The following is a 10,584-nucleotide window of genomic DNA, read 5'->3' as shown; positions in this document are numbered from 1 at the left end:
AAATTAGAACAAATACATCCTCCAGGCAGGTTGCAGATTCCTTGTGTCCAGATGTATCCGGACTGGATACAACTCCTTACTGGATATTGGAGACTAGGTGAGTGTAGCTGTTGTGCATTTTGGCCCCCCCTCACCCAGCACCCTTGTGCAGCAGGGGTCCGCCCTACAGTATCCAGACTGAGCCCACGTGAGCGAGGCCTCCAAACGTCAAAGCCAGCTAATTACCTAGGTATTATATGCATGAATTCCTGGAAAAGATCTGCCATGACCAGCCCATACTTAATGCCAATTGCATGGGCTCCATGCAAGCTGGCTATTTTAAAGAACAAAATCGTTGGAGGAAGTATCAAACATGGGTGGAATATTTTGGGATGGAATTATCATGGAAATTATTTTGCTGTTGCTTATAATTTGTTGTGAGGTTCTCCAACTATGGAAGTGCCACAGGCGCCCATGGCATCCTTTGTGTTATGCTTGGGAAGACTGTCTGCCTGCCCTCCCGGCCAGGGCTTGAGGTCCAACAGCCAGCTTTTCCCTGAAAGCTGCAGCAGCCGAGGACATCAGTGCCCACCCATGTCCCCTTGGCCCTCACCGTCCCCAAGCGTGCAATGGCTCCCGATAGCAAGTGCTGGGGACTCATCGCCTGAGAGGTCCCTCTGGCTGCAGAAATGTTCTTGGTCCACTGCACCACGGGTACGGTCTGCTGGAGGATTTGATGTCCCCCGAAGCTCTCCTCGACTGGTGACAAAGCAGGTTGGAGGCCCTTCCTCACCTCTTGGGGGTGACAACTCTGAAGAATGTGCTTTTCATAGTGTCACAAGTTCCTGCAGGGGGACTGAGCCCCAGATGCCCCTGGCAGGAGCTTCTCATTAATACACATCTCTCGGTCTGTTCTCCACACCACCCTGCAGGCTCGTCCTGAACGTACTTCCAAACAACCTCCTTGTCTCGGGGTCTGCTCCTGGAGAAGCCCAGTTGCAAGCAGCTGTTTAAAGGACTAAGTATATTGATTCTTCCTTCAGCTCTTCTAATTCTTTCAGACTCCAGTGTAGACGGGGAGTAATTTTCACAGAGGAATTGAACGTACACAATGACAGTCAAATCAATCCCGCTCAGTGGGCAGAATAAGAACCGCTGTTATTTCTGCAAAGCTAAATATGCTGACGCCCGCAAAATGCCAGAAAGAGAGAGGCTGTCAAAACAAAGATAACAGATACGAACGCACCAAAGCAGTCAGCCCTGGCTAGCGCCATCGACAACCAGGTGAACGTGACTTCACCATGAGAAGTCCCAATTTGGAAAGTGTTTCAGGTGTTTCTCCTCGGAAACATCCTTCACAACCTTTACCCAGTTATGTTCCCACTCCCTCGGATCTCTCCCCATCTCCGTAACCACCTCTGTCCTATACTAAGTAGTCAGACTCTTACCAGGAAACAGTGGGACCCCCGTCCACAATTACGGACAAGCCCATCCTTTCCCTGCTGCACTAACCTTGGTCGTAAACCAAGTGGTCATATATGTGCAGGTCTGTTTCCCTGCTCTTAATTCTTTCCCTTTATTCACCAGTTTCTACCTAGGCTGCTAGTTGGTTCGTCTTCATGCGTCGTCAGGTGTTTATTCAGATATAAAAAATTTGCTACAGTTTATTTAGAAAAGGCAGGATGAATGCTTGATTTTGCCCCTTTGTTTATAAGTTTCATTTATTTTTAATTTTTTAAAAAATGTGTTTATTTATGGGGCACCTGGGTGGCTCAGTCAGTTAAGTGGCCAACTTGGCCTCAGATCATGATCTCAAAGGTTCATGAGTTCAAGCCCCGCATCGGGCTCTGTGCTGACAGCTCAGAGCCTGGAGCCTGCTTCAGATTCTGTGTCTCCCTCTCTCTCTGCCCCTCTCCCACTCACACTCTCTCTCAAACATAAATAAACATTTAAAAAATGTTTTTAAATGTTTTTATTTATTTTTCAGAGAGAGGCAGACAGAGAGGGAGATGCAGAACCCAAAGCAGGCTGCAGGCTCTGAGCAGTCAGCACAGAGCCCGAGGTGAGGCTCGAACTCATGAATCGTGAGATCATAATCTGTGCCGAACTCAGACGCTTAACCGACTGAGCCACCCAGGCACCACTGTTTATAAGTTTTAGAAATAGTTTTAATTTACCAGCATCCTTCAGTGGTGATCCATTGACTTTAAGTATCATCCAGAATTCATGTATTTAAACCTAATTGATACATTTCAGTCAATTGCAGTTATTAATCTCAACCGATGTTCAGAATGTCCTATCTTTGGGAGCCTCTTCTTGTTGAGTCATTTGGACGTGGCCCTATTGTTTTTTATAGCTTCCTTGCTCTCTAATACGTTTGCAGCAATAGGTAATGGGCAGGTAGGGAGCCCTTGGGCAGCTTAAAATCTCACAAGCCTGACTGGGGGCTATGGGGAGTTCAGTGTGAGCAGCCATTTACATACAACAGGTATGTTCGAGAGAGGGCGGCCCAGACCCAACACTAACTCCTCCACTCCCATAGGGTCGTCTCCAGGGTGATATGAAAAGGCTAAGCATACAGATCAGGAAGCAAGGGGGGGTGGGGAGGGAAACACTAAAATAACAATAAATAATATTTATGAAAACTTACTGTGTGCCAGAAGCTGGTCTAAGGTCTCTCCAAGTCCTAACTCATTTAACCCTCATAACGACACCGCGGGGTGGGCACTGTCGTTACCCCCATTTCACAGATAAGGAAACGGAAGCACAGAAAGGTTAAATAACTAGGTGGAAGCTATCAGGTCATATCAGGTCATGCCAGAAAATGATGGAGCCAGGAGACAAAGTCAGGGGCACTCTCCCAACCAAAATGGAAGAGAAGACCAGCACTCCTCCTTTGTGGATCGTTAAGGATTCTGTGGAGGGAGGGTGGGGGGTTGCAGCACACATGGGAATCTGCGCAGTCAGCATCCAATGAGAGTTTTCGACCTAACTGACCTTGGGATGCCCAAGGTAAGTGATCCAGCCGCTAACCTCAGTTCCCCCTGCCTCCCTCCCCAGCAGTGTCCCTCCTAGTCTGTGCACCAGCCTCAGTGTCCGGCCCTGCTCCCACCTTCCCTGGAGCATGGTGCTAGCTCCTTCCTTCCCCAGCATCCCCCAGAAATTCACTTCTCAGACCAAGGTGGGAATAGCACAAATAAGTTTCTGATGGGGGATTAGGAGGTGCTTTGCACATTTCCTCGAGAATCGCTATTTTGTAGAGGAGGAAGCTGAGTGGTTGAGTGTTTTGTTCAAGCCATGAAGCTAGCGACCTCTGGACCAGATTTCTGCTCAGTTCTATCTCTCACACCACAGCCCTGTGCCTCACTTGTGCCCCACGGCTGCCCTCTGCTGGGCTCATGAGAGCACCTCCCTGATGTGCTGTAACCACGTGTTACCTATGCTTCCAGAACACGGTGTCCAGAGTGATCCCACCTGAGGAGGACCTGGGGGGGGGGGGCGCGGGGAACAGGGATGATATTTCTCATTCTCAAAGCCACTGGCAACGCTCCTCAAATCGCATCAGTAGAAACTATATTATTTTGCTATGAAGAACAGTATTAGGATAATTGGTGACGTTTGAATAAGGTTACATACGAGTAAAGGGACATCACGTCTATAACTTTCAAGCAATTTGGAAAAGTGTGTGTGCGGAGAGAGAGAGAGAATACTTGGGAAAATGTTAGCATTTGGGGGATTTGGGGGAAGTATGTAGGGAATTCTTTACTATTCTTACTCTTCTGTTCGTCTGAAATTATTTCAAATAAACTGTACTTTCAGGAAGCCACCCACCACAGCTCCCCTGAGAGTAGTCTCTAGCTACTGATGGAGTCTGTAGGAGACTACAAATTTCTGAGCCACGGGGCTCCCTCCTCGGCCCTTCTTCATGACAATAAGCACAACCACCACGGTAGGTCCGGAGTACAGGGACCCTTGAGAGGAGGAAGAAGCTACCTCTTGGGCAGTAGCTACTAGGGGTCTTCACTTCCCACAGGACCCCATGTGCAGCCCTACTAAGGCACACGCGAATTTGTCACTGTAGGCAACGAGGGGAGACCCTCAAAAAGGATAAGCCTGTGTGTGTCCGGATACCGGTCAGCATAGTGAAGGGGCCAGAAGGCATTTCTCGTGAGGTAGAATGAAGGGCATAAGATGGGGCGCTTGGGAAGAGTAGAGCTGGGTGACAAGGAAAGGAGCTACCTGGGGGCACATAGGGAACACTATGGATCTCTGTCCAGCAAAATAGAAGCAGACTCAGTCTGTGAGATGTGAGAAGACACTATGAGCTCTGAGTGGAGGTGCTGGGAGGCACAGGTCACTCTACACCGGGGCCATGGTGCAGAATGCCATCCAATGATTAATCCAGAAAGCTCACTTCAGGGCACCCTGGGGTGCCCACTGGGGACGCTCCCCCAAGAGGGTGCTGACCATCTACAGGGGGAGGGGGTGTCTGAGAGGGGATGTACTCACTGCAGAGAGTTCCAACCACTGCTTCTCAACCTTGGCCGTACATTGGAATCACCCGGGAATTTCTTTAAACCACCCATGCCTGAGTCCCACCCCCAGAAATTCTGATGTAATTGGTCCAAGGTGCTGCCTGGGCATTGAGTTTTTGTTTTTTGTTTTTTAAGTTCCGCAGGTGATTCTAATGTGCAGGCAAGCTTGAGAGTCACTGGCTTAGAAGGCACTACCTTCCAAGGCTCTTTGAATCTCAGAGAAATCAGGACCACATGAACAAGATCAGAGAGCCCATCTTTGCTGTAGGAATAACAGCTTCAATCACCTCAAAGAGAAATCAGAATGAACCCTGAACCTAGTCTCTGATGGATGTGCATCTGAGCCTGAAAATGCGCTTAGGTGTCTTGTTAAAGTTGAGAAGAGACATTAAGGGAAGGGTGGCATGGTTTTATTGCATTTGAGAGCAACCTGGGTTTGGGTTGATTTTGGAACTGGTACTGTCTTCTGGCAAATATGGGGAAGTAATGGCTTGTGGTTATGTCACCGTGAGGCCATCAGTCCATTCTCTGGGGCTTTCTACTCCAACTGCCAGTCCTCTGAACATCCAAATACGGAAGTCACTCTGGCTTTGTTTCCCTCTGCCACCTTCCCCCCGGAGACCAAAAAGGTAATGGCACCCTTCCTTCTCAAGGAAGGGGCACCCAAGCCTACAAAATTCTGGCCCCCTTCTCCAGAAGGAAGTTAGCAGCCACGGCTGCTGTGGCTGTCGGGTGGGAGTGGGACCACCTGAAGACAAACTCCATCCAGGCCTTTGTCCCATCCGAATAGCTGGATGGTCTGAGGCTCCCTGAGAAAGGAGACACTGTCTCATTGAAGGGATGAGGGGAGAGGCCCTAGGTGAAAAGCAGATCCCCAAGTCCAGAACAACGAACAGAGGGCTTAGCTTTGGACTTCAACTCTTCCCCATCAATGGTCTCATCCTGGCTCCTGGCACAGAATATTATCTACATCTTGGCCACCCCCCTGGACTGGACAACCCCACATGGGTGTTTCACAGGCACATCAGTCCTATTGTGTCCAAAACCAAACGCCTGATCTTCCCTCTCTGCTCCACCCCCCAACCCAAATCTGTTCTCCCTCAGCTTTCTTCAGCCCCCCAAAATGGCAACACCATCCTTCTGGTTGCCCAGGCCAACAGCGTCATAGCCACCCTTCACTCCTCTCTTCTCTCCCATGCCACATAGAATCCTTCAGTCCCACGACACCACCCACACTGAGCCACCATCTCCTGCCTGGACTGCCACTGGGTCCCCCTCTCTGGTCGACCTCCTTCCAACCCCTCTGAAATCTGTTCTCAGCACAGCAGCTGAATGACTTTGAAAACATCCGATCAAGTTACTCCTTGGCTCCAAGCCCTCCAACAACTTCTCATCTCTCACAGAGTAAAAGCCCATGGCCTTGGCCTCCATAATTACCCCCTATCTCTGGGACCTCATTTCCCACCACCGCCTCCTCCCCATTCACCCTGCTCCACCCCCACTGCAGTTCCTCGAGGACGTGTTGCTGTGCACCTGCCCAAACACATCCCCCACACCCTTCAGTGCATCCTGTTGCCCAAACATCCCTTTGGTAGCAAGGTCTTCCCGAGGGCCCTATTTAAAGCTGTAATCTCTCCCCACCAGCCCTCCCCTCTCCTGGCTATGTTTTCTCCAACTAACATACTACCTTTTCCAGGTGTCTGCCACCCACTCCTAAAATGAACTCCACAAGGACAGGGACTTTGTTGGCTCTGTGGCTGCATCCCCAGTGTCCGGACAGGCCAACCACAGAGCAGATATCCCATGAGTGTGTGCTGAATGCGTGGAGATCATCAAGACCAGGGCACAGGGGCTCTGAGGTCGAAGGACACCAGGTACAGACAACTGCAGGGGGTGTCGTGGGGGATGGGCCCTGATACCACTGACTGGGGACCTCCTCAGAGCAAGCAGAAGGACCTCATGGGCCTGGACAAGAGCCTTCAGCACATGGATTGGGGACCGGGGGCCCCACCATTTCTCCAGCACCACATGAGCCTTGGCTCCCAGTACAACAGGGGGGCAGGCAGCCAGGGAAAACAACCAACGCTGGGCTTCTCAATAACCTTGGAAACCCACAGCTTGCAGTGAGATTTTGTTGGATTAAGAAAAGTAAGTAAATACGGGCTATTTTGCACCTTGACTATTGGGCAGCAGTTCCTACCAGAAGATCCCCACTGAGGGTCCCTGTGGGCAAGAAAGGCAGAGGCCCCTTGCAAAATGCAAACACTGATGGTCCCTCCTGCGGGGCCAAGGTGCTAGCCTGGGGGTGGGGGGCGCTGGCCCACATGCTCCCAGGGCTGCAGACTCGGGGTGTCCTCCACCCTCCCACCAGGCCCACAGTCTTGCTGAGACAGCAGAATCTTAGGGTGGGACGGTAAGTAGGGGTTAGGCAGGCAGGGGGAGCCGGGGGGAGGAGGAAGAGAAATCTGGCAGAGGATACAGCATGGAGGCAAGGAAGTGAGTGCCTGGGACAAAGCGGGGACGTGCATGGAGCACGGTTATGAGAGAGCAGGGCCCAGGTGTGGGGTCAGAGGGCATGGCCTTAGGAACACACCAACAAGCCTCAACTTGGACCTAAGGCCACAGGAAAGCACCCACCTGAGAAAGCTTGTCCCTGCCGGAGTGGGCTGGTAGAGCCTGACTGGTGGAGGTGGCCAGACCGCAGGAAGCTGGCTGGCAGGCAGGGTGGAGGTAGGATGGGCAGCTGTGGTTACTGAAAACAGAACACTAGTTACCGGCTGGGGAACAGAACACTGGACTGGGGCAGGTGTGGGAAAGGGGCCAGGGTCTGGGTTTGGTCGTGCGAAGTCCACATGAAGGGGCCTCACAGCCCATGTGGGCTAGCGATGTGGACTTGGGAATCGTGGAGATGAGTGTGGTAATGGGAGCCGTGGGAGTGGGGGAGAATACCCAGGACGGAGTTCAGTTGGAGGGGAAGAGGGCCTGGGACAGAATGCCACCATCTGAGGGACGGGCAGAAGAAGGTACTCAGAAAAGTGGCTGAGGAGGGGCGCCTGGGTGGCTCGGTTGGTTAGGCGACTGACTCTTGGTTTCGGCTCAGTCATAACCCCCACAGTTCATGGGATCATGCCCCGCGTTGGGCTCTGCGCCGACAAGCCCGTTTGGGATTCTCTCTCACCTTCTCTTTTTGCCTCTCCCCTGTTCACTGTTTCTCTCTCGAAATAAACAAACATTAAAAAAAAAAAAAAAAAAAAGGTGGCGTGGAGGAGAAGCTGAGGAAGCCCGAGGAAAGCCAGGAGAGCAGGTTGTGAAGGCCAAGGGCAGAGTGTCTCTAGAAGCAGGCAGTTGTTGGCAGCATCCTGGGAAGGGACGCTGGTTCCACACAACCAGCCCCCCCCCAGCTCGAGCCAAGTGCGTCCGCCCCTGCTGCACCCCTAGTCTTCAACAGGCACTCCTCCCCCAACAGAAACCACAAGTGACACAGAATTTAATAGATGTTTATTTGTGTAACAGGAACACTCAGGTATATAAATAAGGTAAATACTTCCCAATGGACAATATATCATGTTGTGGAACCGTGCTGGAAAAGAATCTACGTGTATTGTTCAACAGGGATCAGACAGCACGCGGAGAAAGGTCAGCGGTGGCTAACACACATGGACTGTGAACCACTAAGTTGGGTAAAGGGCACGGCGACAGCACATGGGCTCACACCTATTGGAGGAGGCCCTAGGACTGTCAGGTGGGCTCCACACACGCCCAAGAGCTGCTCCAAGGTCACCCGTGTTTGAGGTCAAGAAAACCCAATGTCAATACCCTGTATATCCATGCAAGAATACCAAATCTCACCCACACAAGAGGAGAGGCAGAGAAAGTGACCCTGAGGGGGCAGGGTATATATGGGCTAACCTCTGCGTGGCTCAGACACAGGCAGTGATAGGCAACATGTGACTGCCTGGCACTCCCCAAGGGAGGCCACTTCTGTTTGGGGGAAATTTACCCTGAAACAGATCCTCAGAATAGACAGAATTGAGGAGGAGGCCCATAGCTGTGCCCAACTCACCCAACGGCACAGGGCTCCCAGGGCTTCAACAGAGGGGACTCTTTCCTCTACCACTTTGATCTCCCCCTCCTCTCCTGGAAAGTATAAACATCAATAAAAATTAAAATTTGGTATCAGCATCAGCTCCAGAAGGTAGTCCACAATCCATGAGCTTTGCCTCTCCCCGGATGGGCTTCTGAGCCCTGTTCCTGACCCCTGCACCCACAAAACACACAGCCGGCCTCTGTCAGTCTGCCCTCAGCTGCAGGACTCCTGGCCTCTCCTTGGCTCCTGTGGTCTCTCGGCTGTCCTCTGGCTGGACAACAGCAGCTCTCTGTGTCCTGTCCCTCACCTGTTCTCTTGGCTCCAAGTCCTCTAGTTTTATTCGCCCTGATGTCTGCTCAGCTCTTCCCCTTTCTAACCAGTCCCCAGGCACCCAGCTAGTGTGACTTAAGGCAGGAACACGGTGCTCTGTGTATGGAGGATTTAAACGAAACAGCACACGAAGGGCGTCTTTTAAGAACAGGTATGCACGTTCTGCCCGCTAGGACTCCCTTCCTATTCTGGCGTTTCTAGGCACAAAGGCGGCAAGCCCAGTACATGAACCTAATGGAGATGTGAAATAGACGTGTTCCAGGAGCCAAGGACAAAGACAGTGATGCGGACGATATCAGATACAATTTCTCCCGGAACAGAATCACCAGGGGACTAAGCCCAGCTAATCCGTCTGAGCGCTACATATAGGTAAAGCCCCCAGGAGGCTGTAAGGAGCTAGGCCCTGCCTAATGCCTGGAGACCGACACAGAGGCATCTTCAGCCTAATGTCCAGAGGGCCCTTCTCCCCAGTTTAGACCCCACTTCTCTACAGAAAAAAGCAGCCTGGGTCCATCCAATGCAACAATGAGGGAGGAAGTGCCAGGTCTGGCAAACACAGGTCCGGGAGGGCGTGAGGGCAAGCCAGGATCAGCAGCTGTCACAGCAGCTGCTTACTAAACACTTCCACAACCTTGTTCTCCTGATTCCTGTCATAATCACTCCTTCTTTGGGTAACTGAAGGGGAGAGGCCATTATTTAAATACAACGGGCCTTTGAGTCTGGTCTCCATTCCCCACCAACACCCAGGAAACAGACAAAGGTCAATTGGTAGTCCTGTTACCGTCATTCCCTTGGCTCGAGAATTTCACAGATCCTTGATCCTTCAGGCCTTCACAGATCCTCCAGGGCCTTCACAGATCCTTCACAGATCCTTCAGGGCCCAGAAGAGACCTTTCACTCACCACCACTTGGTCCAAACTGCAGCACCCTCTGTAGATTAGGCCATCAGGCCCTCCCTCAACAAGGGAAACCTAGTCAGGCAGTGGGAGTGGCAAATCTCTTCAAAAACTGGAAACTGGTCAACTGGAGATCGATCGAGGGAAAGGGAAGTTTGTTTTCACCAAGACAAGGACAGAATAATGAGACTGCCCAAGAATTAGCCCCTCTCTGCAGGGAGTGGGAGGTCTGTTCTGGCTGCTGTCACAGCCCCTGCTGCAGACAAGCACAGTGAGTGGGTCCACGCTTATTTTCTTGTGATGTGTCTAGACAGCCACCTGGACATCCTCCTCTAGCCTTTCCTCCCCACCCTGACTTTGGAGGAACAGGAACCCTGGGACCAGGTGAAACCAAACCCCTCCCCACTCCACCCTTACTCAGCACATCATCACAATGCGCAAGCAAGGCGGGCACAGACTGCTACTCCGAAAGACTGACAGTGCCTAAGATATGATGAGCACAGGAAGAGGTTCCAGCAAGGACGGATCACATCTGGCAGAGAAACAAAATTCTACTTGCCTAGAAACTGACCTAACGCAGGCTCCTCATGGAGCAAGGCCATTGTTAATTTTCCAAGCAGTGCTGCTCTTTGCCCTGAGCCATTCACATCCTCCCCTGCCCACCGCCATCAACATCCAGGGTGCTTCTGAGCCTGCTGGGACCTCACGGACACACTGAAGATCTGAATTCAAGGATCCATTCGGATCAGCCTCTGGC

Source organism: Panthera pardus, unplaced genomic scaffold, assembly GCF_024362965.1.
Source record: "Panthera pardus isolate Hobbes unplaced genomic scaffold, ASM2436296v1 HiC_scaffold_25, whole genome shotgun sequence".
NCBI lineage: Eukaryota > Metazoa > Chordata > Mammalia > Carnivora > Felidae > Panthera > Panthera pardus.
This window is presented reverse-complemented; position numbering follows the sequence as displayed.